Raw genomic sequence first — 20,704 nt, forward strand, 5'->3', positions numbered from 1 at the left:
GTGGCAGCAGTTTAGACTCCGAGGCTGAAACAGAGGAGAGGGGGCAGAGGGCAGCTGAAGAATCCAGGGAGTCTCCCTCTCTGGCTGCAACCAGCTCCCGTGCCCCCCTCCCCCCATCTTCAAGAACGCACAAGATAACAAGGAGGGCAGAACAGAGGGCAGAGGTGTGCAGGTAGAGTTTGAGACCAGTTGGAAAACATACAGGAGAGAAGGAACCTTAGAAGGGGTGGAAGGCATGGACCTTCAGTCCCAGTAGGGGCAAGACCTACTGGAAAGGGTTGCTGAGCTATATGCCATTTCTTTGAATAAAGAGTTAACTTCACTCACAATGGAGCCCTGCGTCTTTCATGCTGACCTGTGTGAAAGGTCAAACAATTCAGAAGGTGGAAGACAATGTGTCATAGTCCTATGCAGAACTCAAACTAATACAGAAGCTGCTTAGCACAGGGATAAGGAACCTATCCAGATGTTATTCAGCAGCAACTTCTATCACCCCCAGGCCATTGGGAGTGGGGAACCCAATATCATCTGGAGGATCCTGTTCCCCATCCCTGCCTTATATGAATGTTAGATATGATTAGCATCGATGTGATCTACTAGGGACTAGCAGCCATTGGCAATTAATAACAGTAGCAATATTAATTGTGTAAACAAACACCTAAGAACAATTACTTTCTACAGCAAAAACTAGCAGCTCCCAAGACTTGATACCAAGTTCCACATTGTAAAATGTGGCAATGAATTCCAATCTGGCAGCATTATGTTAAGCATTCCCCTTTGAAATGCTTTTTTAAGAGTACAGCCACTTTAATGTCTGCAACAGAACATCCTGGGAAAATGAAATGATCCTCCGTTGGTTTCTCTCTGTTATCATTTCTTATGTATGATTTGCATCCATTTATTCTCTGTCATAGAGATTGATCTATTTTTGGCATGCCTAAATGGCAGACAGGCATTGTTAGCAGATGACAGCTTACATCATGTTAGTGACTGACGCCCTAGTATGGCTGGTGTTTGTCTGATCCCATGAGAGTGTTGCCTGAGTAAGTATTGTGGGGAAACGATGCTTGAGTCAAAATATGAAATTCCATGTTTGCAAGGTGAGTTCCCTGTGAGGTCTGCCTGTGAGATCCTCTGCTTGCCCAGGCAGGAAGGCTAACAATAGGAAGAAAATCCTTATCACTTCCTCCAACCCAAGAAGCAGACTCTTTCTCATCATGCAGCCATAGGGATAGGATGCAGGATCTGTGAACCATCTTCAGAGACAGCCCTACATATAACACATTGCAGTAATCTAACCTAAAGGTTACTGAAAGCAGCCCTGTATAGAGAAGTTTTTAATAGTTGGTGTTTCATTGTGTTTTTATATCTGTTGGAAGCTGCCAAGAGTAGCTGGGGCAACCCAGTCAGATGGGCAGGGTAAAAATAAAATCATCATTCATCAACAACATCATCATCAACAACAACAACAGAATTAGGCTATCCCTGTCCAGGTAGAGGCATAGCTGGGCCACCAGCCAAAGCTGATGGAAGGCATTCCGTGCCACTGAGGCCACCTGAGCATCAAGAAACAGCAAAGGATCTAGGAGTGCCCCCAAGCTACGAACCTGCTCCTTCAGAGGAAGTGTAACCCCATCAAGAGCAGGTGATCTCCCAGCCATCCTGTCCAGAAAACCACCCACTAACAGTGCCTCAGCCTTATCGGGATTGAGCATTGGTTTGTTGGCTCTCATCCAGTCCATTACCAAGGCAAGACATTGGTCCAGCACATCCACCGCCACATCAGCAGATGTAAAGGAGATGTAGAGCTATGTGTCATCCGAATATTGCTGACCACATACAGTGGTACCTCAGGTTACAGACGCTTCAGGTTACAGACTCCGCTAACCCAGAAATAGTACCTCAGGTTAAGAACTTTGCTTCAGGATAAGAACAGAAATCGTGTGGTGGCAGTGGTAGGCCCCATTAGCTAAAGTGGTACCTCAGGTTAAGAACAGTTTCAGGTTAAGAACGGACCTCCAAAACAAATTAAGTTCTTAACCAGAGGTACCACTGTACTGCAAAACTCTGGATGACCCCACTCAGCAGTTTCATGTAGATGCTAAACTGCATAGGGGATAAAATTGAACCCTGAGGAACCCCACATTGAATGCTTCATGGGGCCAAAGAGCACTCCCTGAGCATTATTCTCTGAAAACGACCATCCAAGCAGGACTGGAACCACCACACAGCAGTGCCACCAATCCCTAACTCAGCCAGCCACCCCAGAAAGATACAGTGGTACCTCGGGTTACAGACGCTTCGGGTTATGCATTTTCAGGTTACGGATGCGCTGAAACCCGGAAGCACTGGAACAGGTTACTTCCGGGTTTCGGCACTCTGGCATGTGCAGAAGCACTAAATCGCGCTTTGTGCATAAGTGCCGAATCACATCACGAGCATGCGCAAACTCGGCGCTGCAGGTTGTGAATGTACCTCCCACACAGATCACGTTCACAACCCGAGGTTCCACTGTACCATGGTTGGTGGTATCGAAAGCCACTGAGAGGTAGAAGAAAATTAACAGGGACCCATTCCCTCTGTCTCTCTCCCAAGAGACATCATCATAGGGAGCGACCAAAGCAGTTTCTGTAATGAAACCCTGATTGAAATGGATCCGGGCGTGGGGGGTACTAATGGTTCTCCTCACCCTAAGTAAGGTTACCAGACATCCCCATTTTCCAGGGACAGTCCCTGGATTTACAAATCAGTCCCCATAAAAAATCCATTGAAGTTGAAAAGTGTCCCCGGATTCATTGAAAAATATCTGATAACCTTACTAAGGAGGCAACCTGAAGCTTATCCTTAGCAAAGGTCTCTGAAGCACACTGCAAGGTTCCCAGGTCATGACACCTGAGAGGCTTTATTAGACTGAGTTCTGTGTTACTCTTTCTGCAGCGCTCAAAAAAATTCCCCAGCCTTTGAACCTAATTTTCATTTTAAAATATATATTTTTAAAAATGGGTTGTGCAGCATTTTGAACAATTGGCTGACAGATGCTAGAGCTGAACTCTAGAACAAAGCTTTTTCTGCTTCCCCACCCCAACAAAAATAATTCAGAATGTTCACTTTCTGTGTATTAATTAAACTTCATTTCCAATGCTTTTATGTAAAGTAGTGCAGAATTAATGGCTTGTGCACTCGCAGTCTGCATAACTCTGCCAGGCCTCCACTGCTGCCTGTCTCCATTTTCCCATCCTTTATGGTTGCCCAAAAACTATTTTCTCCAGCAGAAATTGCTCAACAAACGACTGTGTCACATTTAACCTAGGTAATAAAGAGCTGGCAGACGTCACCCACTCATTAAGGTGGCTGGACACCTCATTGGCATTTGTTAGTAATGATTGATAGGATATTATTAGAAGGCATAGTGATAAGCTAGAGCATTTCTAACAGTCTGGCCTATATCCATTCATTCCTTATAGCCATCAAAGAGGGAGTAGAAATAGCTATGGAGCACATCCCATCCTGTCTTTGCAGAACTACAGAGCTCTCATTAATGCAAAGATGCCATTGGAATTCCGGAATGAGCAATTGGCAGAAAAGCGCCCGCGTTCCTAAGCGTGCATTGAACATGTTTGCATATGCAAGAGAAATCATTTTAAAAATATTAATTTTCCCCCAAGGATGGATTGTGTTTCACTGCGATCCCAGGCTCCTCATTTATAAATTGCATGGTTATGGTAAGCCATGCTATGCTAGTCCGGGTTTTTTAATATATATAAAAACAACAACACTCCATTACAGAAGCCAGCTCAAGCAGGGTATTAAAACCATTGCTTTATAACCACCTAGGATGTCCTTGGAGCATCTGCCTCAAGAGGGATGTAGAGGGAATGGGGTGAAGGTCACAGGCTGCAATAACACTTCAGCAGTTTTCAATAAGATATTGTAGTATTTCCTCAGAGCTTTCTTAAAGGATGGGTTCAGTTGCCTTATTGCTCCCTCCCAACCAGAAAGTTCCAGCAGGGGAAGATCAGCCTGACCCCCATCCATAAGCCACAGGACAGAAAGCAGAAATGGGCTTGCTTCCCCAAGAGAACTTCATTCTGTGTCCAAATGCCTGTCAAAAACTCACCTCTTATTCCGTCATTCACAAAATGATCACCCTACTCTAACTTGCCCGATGCTTCACTTCCCCTGTGCATTTTCAGACTGTCCGTCCCCTGCTGGTGGCATTCAACAACATAAGAGCAAGTTCAAGTTGTGCAGTTAAAGTGGATTTGGGCTCTTGCGCAACAAAGCTACCCTCCCCCCATTAAAAAAATTAGACTTTTTGCTGTAAGGGAAGAGATTGGGAAATGCACTGGATAAGCACTGGGTAATACCCGCTCAAGGCAACCTCATATAACTTCCCCAGAAACAAATCAAAATAAATGCACATTAATAGTGGGCTGGTGTATGACTCTAAGCAAATGTTGTGTAAATGAATTGTGATGAAGGCTCAGCAAACAGGCCATCTGGAAGGGACCTCTATCTCTGGCCCCAATTCATCTAAATCCAGTTGTGAATAAGGTTGCAAACCTATGCAAACTTATCAGGGAATCAGCCCTATTGAATACAGTCGCACCTCTGCTTACGTATCCCTCCAGTTACGTAAACTTCGGGGTGCATAAACGGCAAACCTGTAAGTATACTTCTGGGTTTTCGCCATGCGCACAGGTGCAGAAGCACTTTATCACGCCACACATGTGTGCAGAAGTAGTCCCTCTGGTTGCAGAAACCTCGGGATCCGACCGGAGCTCTGGAACGGGTCCCATCTGCAACCGGAGGTACCACTGTGTAGTGGGACATCGATCTGAATAAATATGCATAGGACTGCAGTGTAAATCCTGCTGAAATCAATAGAACAAAAGAAACTCATGTCCCATTGCTTTCAGTGAAATAATAGAAATGTAGAGTTGGAAGGTACCACAAGGGTCATCTAGTCCAACCCCCTACAATACAGGTATCTTTTGCCCAATGTGGGGCTCAAACCCACAACCCTGAGTTTAAGAGTCTTATGCTTTACTAGCTGAGCTATCGCAGACTTTTGCTAGATTTGGGCCTTAGGTCATAAGCCTGAGAAAATGAACATCTTCATTTTTATTCCTCCAGTTCCCCCAATTTGTAGAACACCCTTCATCGCGTCAATGTGATTCCAATGTGATTTTGTCTTATGAACAGTACTTAAGTTGTAGAAATAAAGAAAAAGTATTGTAATACAACCTGTCTTTCAATGGCTACACATCCTCAATATCTAGAAGCAAAGGCAAAGGACCCCTGGACGGTTAAGTCCAGTCAAAGGCAACTAATGGGTTGTGGTGCTCCGCTCGCTTTCAGGCTGAGGGAGCCAGTGTTTGTCCACAGACAGCTTTCTGGGTCATGTGGCCAGCAGGACTAAACTGCTTCTGATGCAACGGGACACCGTGACGGAAACCAGAGCACATGGAAATGCAGTTTTCCTTCCCACTGCAGCGGTACCGATTTATCTACTTGCACTGGCGTGCTTTCAAACTGCTAAGTTGGCAGGATCCACTACATAAAGGATGTAGAATTACACTACATCATGGTAGAATTCTGTGTCATTCTACTTTCACTTTTTCAAAAAATATTCTTCTAGTCCTCATGAGTGCAGCTACATCTTTGAAAGTCGAAGCAACAGTTCTGCTTTTGTGCCATCAATCAGTTAATGAAGGAGTTAATATCATGAATTGAAAGAAGACGACAAAAGCTTGGCACATTTGCTTGTTTGTTTATTTAAGGCGCCTGCTGTTTAACAGGCTCAATCTTGATTGTGAACATTCTGAGCATAGAACAATACTCTTGGTCAACCGGGTGGGTTGGCATATGTTGGATAAGCCTGGCAAAGCAGCACTTGCCCAATTTGCTTGACCCTTTCCAACTTCATGCTGATCCTCTGCAGAAAGCATGCAAGTCAGCTTGCAATCCTCTACATCACAGCACTGACCTGCCTCATTACGGACAACCACATGGCTGACAAGCATTCACCAATTATATCCCAATCCTATAAAAATGTTACAAGCAGCAGAAAAACATCTCTGCCCCTATTGTTCCCCCTCCAATGTGTGTGCATACCTCTTAAAGGCACCATCTGTGCATGAAATTCCCAAGTGCCCACTTAGCTTTAAGTGCTAAAGTAAGTACGAAAGTAACAATTCCTGAAAAAGTTAAAAGGCAAGAGAGAGGTTTCCTTTCTTGCTTGGGCCATGCCCACCATGCCGACTTTGCAATGGCTTCACCTGTCCGATTGTGGGGGCAGACATCATGGGTCCCACTCAACAGAATGAGCAGGAGCGTCCCCCAATGCAGCTGGACTGGCTTTTCACATTTCTAAGCAAGTGAGGTAAAGCATATTACCATCTAAAGAAGAGGAGCCTAATCTGTAAGACCCTGAAAGTCCTGTATACATCATTTTATATGAAGATGCCTTACATTCAGGTGGACCATTGGCCTATCTATTACAAAATCCTCAACTGTCCCATTTTAAGTGGGACATCCCAGAATCACATAAGCCAATCCCAGCTTCTGACTGGATTCCGGAATGTCCCATTTTCTGGCATGAGTCCTCGCACCAGAGACGCTGGACCAAAAGAGGTCACTGTGGCGCACAGCAGCTGGGTCGTATGAAAACCAGACTGGAAGATGCTTGCTTTTCATCCGAGCACTCTGACACATGTCAGTTGGGTTGTGCCAGAGCACCGGAATGAAAGTCACTTGTTTTTTTGGTCTTGCAAGACCAAAAAAATGAGTGCCTTTTGGTCTCATGCTTTTGTGCATGCAAGAGAGCTCAGGCAGTGGCGTAGCGTGGGGGGTGCAGGGGGGGCCGGCCGCACCGGCCGCAACATCTGGGGGTTAGGGTTAGGGGGCGCAAATCCACGGGTTAGGGGGCGCAAATTACTTGCCTTGCCCCGGGTGCTGACAACCCACACTACGCCACTGAGCTCAGGACCAAAAAAGGAGCACCCCAATTTTGGTCCCAATAATGTTGGAGGGGATGCTTTTATTCTGTGGAATATGAACCCCCAAGGACATACGAAGAGCCCTACTGCACCAGACCAAGAGCTCACCTGGTCCAGCATCCTACGTCCTATACCAGTTAAGCTTCTGCTGCTGTTTCCCAGCCACCATTAATGTGGTATTCTACCTATGAACATGGATTCCATGGGTACAAATCTAGGAAGAGTGCTAAGCCCGAAACACTGAGGAATAGTGTCTGGAATAATGCAGGTGGTCAATGGGTTTGATGCAGACTTGGCATGAATTAGGCATACTTGGGAGCACATCCTATTCCAAATAAGCAGCCCAAATGCACATAAGAAAGCAGACAGAGGATCCACAGCCCACTCTGCACGTTACTGCAGCCTTACCAGCCCTTTCACCTCCCTTCTGCCACAAAAATAACAGGAGAAGAGCCGTCATGTTCACACTCGACATCTTTATTACAGTCTGTTCATTTCCTAATTACCACCACAAGCTGTTTGCCCTGCCTGAGGGCTATCTTCTTCAAGAACCAACCAGGCAAATGTGATATGTTTAGCTAAAGAGAGCACTTTTTGAAGTCTACATTACGAAAAGAAATTTATGGAAATCCTATTATACAGACAAGCTGAAACGTTGCTCTGTGCCAGCCTTCTCCAACCTGGTGGCACCCAGACATTTGGGGCTCCAGCTTCCATCAGTCTCAGCCAGCATGGCTATGCCACATGGGGCTGGTGGAAATTGGAAGTATGAGGGCGGAAATGGGTTGAAGAAGGCAACTTTATGCTAAGCGTTGCTTCTCCTGATGATGATTTGTTAGTCACGTTATCTTGCCTAGGGCAACCCATCGTGGCTTGCAACCAAACAAACTGCCAAAAAACCCCACATAGAAACAGTAAAAACCAAGAGGAAATAGAAATACGTTAAATACATCCTTCCTACTTCTGAAAGGCCACAGGCCTGGTTAGAGAAGAAAGCTTTTGCCTGGCACCTAAAGATATATAATGATGGCACCAGGAGAGCTTCTCTAGGGGAAACATTCCATAAGTGGGAAGCCACCACAGAGAGGCCCCATACTCGTGTCTCCACCCCCTAGGTCTCTCATGAAGGAGGCATGTGAAGAAGGGCCTCAGAGGATGATTGCAGGGTCTGGCTTGGCTCATACGGGGAGAGGCGGTCCTTGAGGTATTGCAGTCCTGAGCCATTTAAAGCTTTATAGGTCAAAACCAGCGCTTTGAACTGTGTCCAGAAACTGATTGGCAGCCAGCTCAATTGGGCCAGAATTGTTCAAACCATCCTACCCCAGTGAGCAACCTGGCCACTGATTTTGTGCCAGCTGAAGTTTCCAGACATTCAACAGCAAGGCCATAGCTGAAGTTTGTGGTGCACTCAATAAATGGTTAAAGGAACGCTTTTCGCTGCTGCATGACACAAAAGCTCCAGTCTTCAATTCATTATTTCTGATACGTTAATATGACAAATGTCAGCACAACAGTGACCACAATCTTGTTCTCAGGTAGAACAGCCACGCAGTTCCTTGCAACAAGCGAAACACAAGCGAAATAAAAATGCTGCCAAACTAAACCATCAGATGCATCTTTCCATTTAACATGCAGGTTTGTCTGTCTTTAAATGCAGACTGGCATCAGCTGGAGGGGCTGATAATTAATGAGATCAGGGTGTGGAAGAGGGAATTTAATCTTTTTGTTCCCTGCTAGAGCCCTGAGGAACATCAGGAGAATCCCTCATCACTATCAATTTAAAGACCTATTTAATGTCACATCAAGGGTATTTCCAGATGTCCTTTTTATAGGTTCGAAGCAAGAGGAAGAACAAGCTAGTGGTAGGTCCTCTGCGTGGAGAAGGTGGAGAAATGCTGTTGGGTGACAGAGAAAAGGTGGAACTACTCAACACCTACTTTGGCTCTGTCTTTACCCAAAAGGAAAGCAATGCCCAACCTGGTGGTAACAGAATAAATGATGTAAGGAAGGATCTGCAGCCCAAGATGGGGAAAGAGGCAGTAAGGGAACACCTAGCTACATTAAATGAATTCAAATCTCCAGGCCCTGATGAGCTGCATCCAAGAGTATTAAAGGAGCTTGTGGATGTAATTTCAGAGCCTTTATCTATTATCTTTGAGTCAGCAAGCACTTAGAAAAGAATCATAGAATCATAGAGTTGGAAGAGACCACAAGGGCCATCGAGTCCAACCCCCTGCCAAGCAGGAAACACCATCAGAGCACTCCTGACATATGGTTGTCAAGCCTCTGCTTAAAGACCTCCAAAGAAGGAGACTCCACCACACTCCTTGGCAGCAAATTCCACTGTCGAACAGCTCTTACTGTCAGGAAGTTCTTCCTAATGTTTAGGTGGAATCTTCTTTCTTGTAGTTTGGCTCCATTGCTCCGTGTCCGCTTCTCTGGAGCAGCAGAAAACAACCTTTCTCCCTTCCCTATGTGACATCCTTTTATATATTTGAACATGGCTATCATATCACCCCTTAACCTCCTCTTCTCCAGGCTAAACATGCCCAGCTCCCTTAGCCGTTCCTCATAAGGCATCGTTTCCAGGCCTTTGACCATTTTGGATGTGGTAATTACTCAAAAATAAGTAATGCCAAACGAATCTCATTTCTTTCTTTTTTTGATGGAACTACAAGCTTGGTGGATCAGGGGAATGCTGTGGACATAATGTTTCTAGATTTAAGTAAGGCTTTTGACAAAGTCCCCCATGATATGCTTGAGGAGAAGCTGGTAAAATGTGGACTGGACAAGGTAACTTGTAAGGTAGATTTGTAGCTGGTTGACTGGCCGAACCAAAAAGTGCTCACTAATAGTTCCTCGTCATTCTGGGGAAATGTGATACACAGGTTGGCACAGGGTTCTGTCCTGGGCCAATGGTTGTTCAAGATCTTTATAAATGACTTGGATGAAGGTATTAAGAGGATGCTCATGAAATTTGCAGATGAAATGATAGTATGAGGACAGTTACACATGATCTTTGCTTTCAGGGACTCCTACAAATGAAATCAAAATAAAACCAAACAATCATATCATATACCATTCAATTATATCATATGATATTATATCATACAATCAAATCAAAATGATGTGTAGATGGCCCAGTATGAATCCATCACCAGTGCACTATTACTGCACCAATTGCATGCCACAAAATTTAGCTGCAAAACCACCACTATGGTGGTTCCCCACATGTGGCCCTCAGATGGTTATGTTAATCCATGGAATGGGGGAAGAGCAAAAATATAAAAATACTTTTTTATAAGGAAACATGCTTTCATTTTCTTCTAGCCATTAATTTTTATTTTATTTGTTTTAGAGAAAATGAGGATTAGCTATGATTGTTTCTTTATCCCAGTAGCCGCAGGTGCAACCTGAAACCTGTTAACAACTAGCAGCAACTAATCCCATTAAATCTGCAAAACTCCTCCAGGATTCCATCTTAAGCTGTTATAACTGCAGACTTCATGCCTTTCACATCATGCTGGCTTTTTCCTTGCCCTGTAGCTCTATGGTAGAGCACGTGCTCTGCACACAGAAGTTGCCAGGTTCAATACCCCTGTTTGAAACATTCAGAAAGCCTCTGCAGTCAGTATATATAAGGCAGAACTTGACAGACCAATGACCTGCCATGATCCTATGTCTTCCTCATCACCACTCCATTTTGCCTAACACCCAGACTCAAAAGGTCTCAAAAGCTTGCCCACCATTTTGTGATATTTTGGTTGGTCCTAATAACGGTACTGTCTGTATATAGTAAAAGAATATAGTAAAAGAAACTGATATAGGGATATAGTAAAAGAAACTGATTTTGCGAAGGAAGGTTCAAAGGAGTGTAAAACAGGGGGTAGAAACAAAATTACTCATAGGAACAATGGGATCCCTGTTTGGTGTAACAACTAAAGAAGAAAGGTATATGTTTTCCCCATGGCATGTCATCCTTCCATTGATACACCGGTACATTTCACTGTGGGAGAGATGCATGACTTTCCATTTCAGTGGTCCTCCAGGAAGTATGAAATGCAGACACGCACACCTCTTCTGCATACACTTTCCCTACTTCATGACAACATCCCAGCCTAGCCCAAATCTTTATACAAGCCATACACAGAAGAGTCACATGTGGAATGGTGCCACCACTACACAGCTTGCCTGAGGAATTCTCACACCTGCTCCATTCATTGTCAATGTTGCTATTTAAAGAATTTTTAGCTTGCTCTCCCAGAGAAGCTTACAGATCACGACAAGCAAGAAGGTCCCTTCCTTCAGTCTTATGAACTAAAAAGGGCAAGACACAAACGGAAGAGGGGGTAGAAGGGCAAGAGGGAATAAAACGCAGGCATTACTTCTTAGTTACAAAGTTCTTGTAAGGAGAGCTGAAAGTTTTCAAGGAGGAGGAAGGGCAGCCAAAAGTTGTTGGCCTTTCTGGAGAGGCGATGGGGAGTCTTTACTAGGGTTGCCATAATTTCAAAAAGTAAACACCAGGACACCCCAAAAATTGTTGAGCTATTCTTTTACAAAAATGCCCCTCAAAAGGCGCTTTCTTGATTGACTTGCCTAAGATCCAAGACAAAGCACCCTGGGCCTTACCATCTATCCCCAACAGCCCGACGAAATGGCAATTGTGGATATTGACAATTTGCAAGCACATTCTCTGCACAGCCCTGCAAGTTGCAGTACCCAATGATCCACTTAAGGAGTTTACCACACAGTCCTGTGCATGATTAGTTTGTCACTTTGTTGTCAATCATTCACCATCATGAACAAAAAAAAGCAGGCTCAAAGGTACATAATCTGCCTGAAATCCAACACTGCCAAAGGACCTAGGGACAAGGCCTTTGCTAGCCATCAAGTAGCTCCAGGTTCTAGACAGCTGCAACCAGGGGTCCACCAAAGGATGGAGTCCACCCAACAAGAAACTTTATGTAGGCTGCTGAAACATGTTTCCTCATGCCACTGTATTCACAGGGTGCTGCTTTCCATTATCTCTCAAAATGCTTCAGAGCATTCATCTCATCTTCTGCTTTCCAACATACGGCCAGGCAGTTGGTGTATCAAATGGACCCACATTGTCTCATGTGTTGTTATTTTTTTGCTCTTGCTCACCCTGTCTGTCCCATCCACCTGTTGCCTCTTGGCTTCTGTTCAGCTTTGTTCGTTTTTCTCTAGAACAAGGACAAATGTTTTGTCAAGTATTTTTAAGGCCCGAATGAACAAAACATATCACATTCTGGATCTAGAATTGGGTTTTCTTTCACAGTGGAGAGGCGGTCCACAGCCTGTCCCTCTTCCCACAGGACCAAAAAAAAAATTCAAACTGTGATTGTGGCACTTATAAGCTTATAGGCTGGACATCTAAGAGGTGTTTGGGTATGGTTAGTTTCACTTAAAGTGGGACTTCCTAGTTGCTACTACTGATAGACCACCCTTGGACAAAAGTTACTACAGTGGAGGGCAATAAACTACTGACAAATTAATATGGCACAGGATTGCATTAAAGAGACCCCCGATTCCCCTCCCAGAGCTACAATCCTAGAATTCCCCGGGAAGAGGGTTTTGATTGTTAAACCACTATGGAAATTGTAGCTCTGTGAGAGGATGAAGGGTCTCCTAACAGCTCTCACCACCCTTAACACACAGCTGTTCCCAGTATTATTGGGGGGGGGGAGAAGCCATGCCCGTTTAATGCAATGTGATACTGTTTTCAATGTATAGCACAGATGGGGGGGGGGCTTACTTTGTTTAGAGCAGGGTAGCCCAGCCACTAAGAACAAATGTTTTTGCTCCAAGACCCCACTAATATTGATGACGGCAAGTTATTAATGATGGCTAACAGCTATCAATACCTTTTCCCAAAAATTTGCCTAATTCGCAGGTAGCCAACATGGTTCCCTTCAGATGTAGCTCGATCAGCCAGCATGGCCAAAAATGGGAGCTGGAGTCAAAGCATCATAGAATTGTGGAGTTGGAAGGGACCCCAAGGGTAATCTAGTCCAACCCCCAGGATTCCGGGACGGCTATCCAACAACTGTGAGAAAACCTCCAAGGAGAGTCCACAACCTCCAGAGAGAGACCATTCCAATGACCAACAGCTCTTACTGTCAGAAAGTTATTCCTGATGTTTAGTCAGAATCTGCTTTCTTGTAACTTGGAGCCATTGGTTCAGGCCTTACCCTCCACAGCAGGAGAAAACAAGTTTGCTCCACCTTCCATAGGACAGCCCTTCAGATATTTGAGGATGGCTATCATATCTCCTGGGCGCAGGTGGCGCTGTGGGTTAAACCACAGAGCCTAGGACTTGCCAATCAGAAGGTCAGCGGTTCGAATCCCCGCGACGGGGTGAGCTCCCGTTGCTCAGTCTCTGCTCCTGCCAACCTAGCAGTTTGAAAGCACGTCAAAGTGCAAGTAGATAAATAGGTACCGTTCTGGCGGGAAGGTAAACGGTGTTTCCGTGCGCTGCTCTGGGTTCACCAGAAGCGGCTTAGTCATGCTTGCCACATGACCTGGAAGCTGGCTCCCTCGGCCAGTAAAGCGAGATGAGTGCCGCAACCCCAGAGTCGGTCACGACTGGACCTAATGGTCAGGGGTCCCTTTACCTTTACCTATCATATCTCCTATCACTGTCCTCTTTTCCAGGCTAAACATACCTAGCTCCTTCAACCAACAAAACATTTGGCAGGAGCCATGTTGGTGCCTCATTTAACTAGCATCCATCACACGAGGCAACATAAGAGCTTGCTGGGTCAAGGGCATATCTAGTCCAGCATCCTATAACTCGCAGTGGTCAATCAGATGCCTCTTCAGGGAAGCCCCAAAAGCAAGACCTGAAAACAATAGCTCTCCTCTCCTCACTTGTAATTCTCCCGAACTGGTATTCCTCAGCGTTCTGCCTCTGACAGCAGGGGTAGAACTTAGCCACTACACCAATTGCTTTTTCCTTCATGAATTTTAAAGCTAACCAGCAAATGTCATTCATTACTTTGCACACTGAATGAAGAAGCATGATGATTTAGTGGGCCTAAGTGCAGAGTGTGAAACAGGATGTATATTCAACTTTGGAGTAATCTGTGTTATTTCTGAGAATTTATTCTGGCAAGAAGGAAAGGGAACTATGCAATAAGCAAAACTATGCAAAAAAAAAAGTGGGGCATTAAAAGAGGCAGGGCATCGAGGAAGCAACAAGGAGGACACGGGAGGCAGGAAGCATCACTCATGAGAAGCCCTGGCTGCAAACAGGAACGCAAAGCTAAAAGGACTAACAGAAAAAAATATATATGCATAAAATATGATGCAACATGTTCAAGCAAATAATAATAAAAAATTCAAGTCCTGAACATGTAGGAGTTTGCTGTAGGAAAAGCAAGCTGCGAGGCTCAGTGAGATACTGCAGCCAAGCTAATTTATCGGCATAGCAAAATGACATTTCCTAAAACAAGCTAAATGAATTACTCGCCTTGACGCTCCCAAAGGGACCACAGGGGGAAAAGAAGAAGAAAAAAGGGAACTGACAGAAAATGACAGATCACCGCCTTCCCAGCATGGTACAAGAGAGCAGTTCTGACAGAGATTCAGGCATGCGGGCCAGCAAAAACCCTGTCATGTGGTCAATGCAAATGGCAATCAAGCAGGCATCAGAGGAGAGCATTTCCACTCAGGATGATGCCACGAGAATCAAGATTCCTAGCTGTCAGCTTTACAAGCAAAAGCTGGACCAAACATGCAAGGCAGCCATTTGTTTCCAGCCACACTTCAAAGAGTTGGTGATTTAGAGCAAGGAAGTGAACCTCTTCTCTCTCTCTCTCTCTCTCTCTCTCTCTCTCTCTCTCTCTCTCTTTGTCCAGGGGTTGCATTCAGCCTTGGTCAACCCTGCAGCCATGCAAGCCATGGGTGTGATTACCGCTTCAAGGTGTGACTACCTCTTCAAGGGGAGCAGGAATCACAAAACTCAAAACAAACTCAAAATTGGAAAAAATGAGAAAGTGAGAAAATCTGAAACTGACCGATTTGTCCATCCTTACCAACAGCTGATTTGAGTAACGCCCATCAACCATTGTGAAGGCAAGACATAGCATATATGGGTGCTAAATATTTCTTAATACACTGTCTCTGCTCAGCAGACTCTTCTTTGCCACTGTAGTGCTTTCCCAATAAGGTCTTGCAAAAAGCCAAGTGCAGCCTGCTGGAAAGGAACAGCATTAAGACACCACTGACGGCCCTGGAAGCAATGCTTCGCTGAAGCAGCTAAGACTGCAAAAAATACTCGCCAAATATAGCTCCTTGGACTAGAGAACCCAAATCCCAGGTGACAGAAGAAAACAGCTCTGCATGCGCTCCAAAACTGAATGCGAGATTCCTTAAGCAGGGCCAAGCCACAATCAGCACCAAGCAGTATCTGGTGATATACGAGCAGTTCCCTATTTCGCAGTAAGCAGGTAGCACTGTGCTGTACTTCTTTTTGACCTAGCCAAAAACAAAAGCATTGCTGTTTTAGTTATCACTATGCTTTTTCTTCTCTCGCTTTTCCACCAACCCCTGTCAAGGAAATACGCTGGTGATTTCAGTTGCAATATGGTCCAATGGTCTGTCTATGCATAATATCCACTCACCCCTCCAATGGTGAGTGCAGCCCAGTGTCCTCTCTACCACCATCTTCTGTGCCACAGCATGTGCCGGCTCTGGCAGCCATTGGGAAGTGTATTTACCTAGCCAGCAGCCTTGGGGATTCAAATTTCCCACCCACGATATTGGACCAATCATGGGTCGTCACAGGGACATGGCCGCTGAAGGCAGAGAGACTACTGGGAAGTGAGGCCAGCAGTAAACCAGCAGAATTTCCCACTCATCATGGTCAGATGCTTGGTAGGGGGGGATGGGGATGCCTATAATTACAGCAGCTCCCTCTACCCAACTCTCAAGCTTGCTCTGATACTCCACAGATGAGAATGCAGAGACATACCTAGGCTCTCTTGCATCCTTGCCAAGGAGCAGTATCGGGACCACCACCCCTTCTCTTGTGCTCCTCCAACAGGGTGCCCAGAGGAACCTGTGTGTATTGCTTGGCCACCCAGAATAGTGAGGGAGCAGCCTGGGGAGCATGTGAGTAGGAGGGTTGTACCATCCCAACTCCCTCCTGAACCAAGATCAGAAATTATTTACATCCATATTGGAACGCTGACTAAATTGTATTATTGTATTATTGCTCAAATTGTAGACCCCGATCAAACAGGGTTCATACCCAAAAGCTATGCTATTTTTCTAGAAGAAGAGGTGCTGGAACTCACCGTAAACGTCTCCCTCATTCTCTTATAATGGCAAGGGCGCCCACCTGAGAGGTGCCAGAACTGAGTTCCAGTGAGTTCAGGCTGACAAAAAGCCCTGCCCAAAATAAATATTTCAGACCCGGTCCTAAAATTAATTGTGGTTTATTTGGCCACACATTCTAAATCTCCTTTGGCTGTTTTGTCTCTAGATGCTTACAAAGCATTCGACTGTTTGGAATGACCCTTTTTATTAAAAGTTATGGAGATACAGTCATACCTCGGGATAAATACGGTTCAGGCTGAACATTTTGGGTTGCGCTCCGCAGCAACCTGGAAGTAACGGAACGTGTTACTTCCTGGTTTTCGCCACTTGCACATGCGCAGATGCTCAAAATGGTGTCACGTGCATGCGCAGAAGCGGCGAAACGCGACTCGCGCATGCGCAGACACTTCTTTCATTCTTTTCAGGATGCAAACGGGGCTCCAGAATGGATCCCGTCTGTATTCAGAGGTACCACTGTACTCAAATTAGGTTCTAGATTTACTTAAGGACATTGCTCAACTCTACAGCAAAAACACTGCTATTGTTTGCACAAACTGTACTGAAGCAATACCTATGGAAATTCAACGTGGTACTAAACTAAGCCTGGGAGTCATTTTGGACTCACAGCTGTCTATGGAGGCACAGGTAAATTCTGTGTCCAGGGCAGCTGTTTACCAGCTCCACCTGGTATACAGGCTAAGACCCTACCTGCCTGCAGACTGTCTCGCCAGAGTGGTGCATGCTCTAGTTATCTCCCGCTTGGATACTGCAATTCGCTCTACGTGGGGCCACCTTTGAAGGTGACCCGGAAACTACAACTAATACAGAACGCAGCAGCTAGACTGGTGACTGGGAGTGGCCGCCGAGACCATATAACACTGGTCTTGAAAGACCTACATTGGCTCCCAGTACGTTTCCGAGCACAATTCAAAGTGTTGGTGCTGACCTTTAAAGCCCTAAACGGCCTCAATCCAGTATATCTGAAGGAACGTCTCCACCCCCATCGTTCTACCCAGACACTGAGGTCCAGCACCGAGGGCCTTCTGGCGGCTCCCTCACTGCGAGAAGCCAAGTTACAGGGAACCAGGCAGAGGGCCTTCTCGGTAGTGGCGCCCTCCCTGTGGAACGCCCTCCCACCAGATGTCAAAGAGAACAACAACCCTCTTCAGGGAAGTTTTTAATGTGTGACATTTTAATGTATTTTAAATCTTTGTTGGAAGCCACCCAGAGTGGCTGGGGAAGCCCAGCCAGATGGGTGGGGTACAAATAATAAATTATTATTATTATTATTATTATTATTATTATTATTATTATTATTAAACAAGGTTTTCTACTTTCTCCTTTACTCTTTGCCCTCTCCCTCGTAATAATAATCTAATACACGTGTTCTGGAGGTGGCAACGACAACAGACTGTATATCTGTTAAATCTTTATGCAGTTGTCATTATAATGATGATAACCAAACCAAAAACAGCCATCCTGCAAGGACAGACAGAGCTCAAGCACTTTGAACAAGTGGCAAACCTAGGGATTAATTTTGACAAATCCCTGCTGATGTTTCTCAATATTGGTCCTTCGGACCAGTAAAATGGCAGGAATTCTAATCTGCTACAAATCTTTTCCCTGCCTGAGAGTCTGGATTCCTATTTTTTTTTATTTTAAAAAATCTAAATTATTTAAACTAAACTACATTCCTTTAATCAATCAAATTCAAAAAATGGCTCCTAGAATGAAAAAAGCTACCACACCTGGCAGAATCTCAGCAATTCAAGCGAAAGTGGTCTCAGGTCTTCTCTTTTTATCTCATGTCCTCCCTCTCCCAACACCACCACCCCCCATCTACTCTTTAAAAATGGCAGGCAGTAATCAGTAATTATGTATTTGTTAACAAAAGAAAAGAAAAAGCACAATCGGCTTTTAAACTGCTGTACAGAAAATGCCCTATGCATTCCAATTAGTTTTTCTGTTAATGTGTTTACAAAATATTTGCTTTGAAACTGTTAATTAAAAGAATTTATTTTTTTAAGAAAAGCAACACCTGTAGGGCTAAGGGCTAACTACAGGAGCAGCCCAATTCTTCTGGCTAGAGAAGGGGTTGGTACCCAGCACAGCTACCGCATGTCTGTGCCATGACCCCTACCTGCCTTGCCCCTCCTCTGACACCATCCCTCCCCTTAACCTGGATCATTGCTCCACACACACACACACACACACACACACACAACAAAACAAAACAAAACAAAACAAAACACATAAAAAACTGAGCCCATTCCAGGCACATGTCTGCACCCAAGAACCCAGATTTTAAAAAACTGGTTCAGATTTTTAAAAAATATGGGTTATAAACTAACAATATTAGTTCCAGCAAGCCTTTAACTGGGACCGGTGGCAGCCCACCTATTGAGTCTGCCACCAAAAAACTGTCTAGTCCAGTAGGGTGATTTGTCAGCACAAAAAGGGAGGGTCACTCTCCTGCCTGCAGTGATAAAGCCAACATTCTCAGGCATTCCCCAAGCAGGTAGGGAAGAGGGAGGGGGAAAATATGTCTATATATTGCACTGTGGTAGGTCCATCTTTACATATCAGCACTTTCTCTAGAGCAGCACAAGCTGCAGAAAGGCAGTGACATCTTGTGGCAGCCCCCAGTATTTATGGGAAAAGCTCACCATGGTTGTTCTGTTAACACATTTCTTTTAGGCAAGATGCAGTGTAAAGGCAAGGTGGTTTGACTTCAGAATTTAAATAACTGGCACAAAATCAAGGCTTGGATCAGCATCATGCAGCCTTTTCACACACAGTCAGATCAAAGAGGAGCACACCTGAGCATTCTGTGAGACAGACAGGCAGGCAGACACAGGCACACACACACACAGAGAGAGAGAGAGAGAGAGAGAGAGAGAGAGAGAGAGAGAGAGGTGAATGAGGAAATTCTTGATTTTGGATTATAGCACAGGGCCTCCAAATGTTATGATATTCCATGTCCCTTCTACGTCCATTTCACACGTTGCATAGCACATCCAGGTTTTCCTCTGAGGATTTGCTTCACAGGGTTCTGCCGCCATTTCTGCTTTCCTAACAAGCATAACTGTAGGAAATGTGTATTTGCAAATGCAACCCTTTTGAGGTGCCACACTGTACATGTAAACAACATGGCTTCCCCCAATGAATACTGTGAGCTGTATTTTAACCCCTCAAAAAGCTGCAGTTCAGTTCCCAGGATTATTTGGGGAAAGCTGTGTGCTTTAAATGTGCATAGAATTACAACTGTGTGTGTAAGAGAGAGAGAGCGAGAATGCAAGGCCACACATGCTAAGCTCTCTTCCCAGGTCCTCCTCCAAGCCATGCGGTCTGAGCTGCAGCAACCTTCAGACACTGAGCTTCTCTGAACAAAGGCTTGATTACCTAGTGTCCTTCACAATGTGAGATAAGCCTGGCAGAACAGCTTTCTCTATGACATCAACTCCTTCGTGCATTAATTAGGCTTAAGCATATTGGCTGCATGAACCTGGTTATCCCACAAAAGTACAGTAAAGATGTGACATAAGATTAAAGCTGTGCCTCTAAATTTAACTGAGTAAAAAAGTGAGTGGGTCTGCTGTTGGAAGCCTAGAAAATGCTGCTTCTCACACACAGAAACATACTACTACTCACAACGTTCCCCACACACATCCTCATTAATTTCACCCACCCAGCCCTCTCAAGGTTTCTCAAAGAATGTCACATTGGTTAAGGGGAGAAAAACAGTCCCCAGATTAGCTCCGACAAGAGAGTTATACAATTAAGGCTTCAAATTGCAGAGAGCTGTTAAAAAATATTGTCTTTGATTTATTGCACCCCTGATTCTCTGCCAGCCCTGCAAATGACCCGATTAATCAAGAATATGCTTATTCAGTCTGACAATATCTTCCACAGCCTCTCTTTGGAGGGAAGTTATTAAATCTCCCTTTGTAACAGTCATGTATTCCACAGTTATTCATGAGCTCTTAAGCATGGCTTTTTATACCTATGTACTTGTAAGCTGCTTTGAGCATATCGGAGAAACAGCCCAAACATGTTCTAAATCAGTAGTTCCCAAACCTCTGCAGCCCAGTGACACCTTGGTTCCATAAATTCATCCCTACCCTATAAAAAGCATTCAGAATAGCAGCTTGCACAACACACTAAGAAAGATAATAACACAATAAAATTCAAAATAGCAACAATTAATTGCATTTATTAAAAATCCAGTTAAAACTACAGTCATACCTTGGTTGTTGAACGGAATCCATTCCAGAAGTCTGTTTGACTTTCGAAAACATTCAACAACCAAGGCGTGGCTTCCAATTGACTGCAGGAGCTTCCTACACTCAATCGGAAGCTTG

Source organism: Podarcis liolepis (genome assembly GCF_965112155.1).
Source record: "Podarcis liolepis genome assembly, chromosome: Z".
Classification (NCBI taxonomy): domain Eukaryota; kingdom Metazoa; phylum Chordata; class Lepidosauria; order Squamata; family Lacertidae; genus Podarcis; species Podarcis liolepis.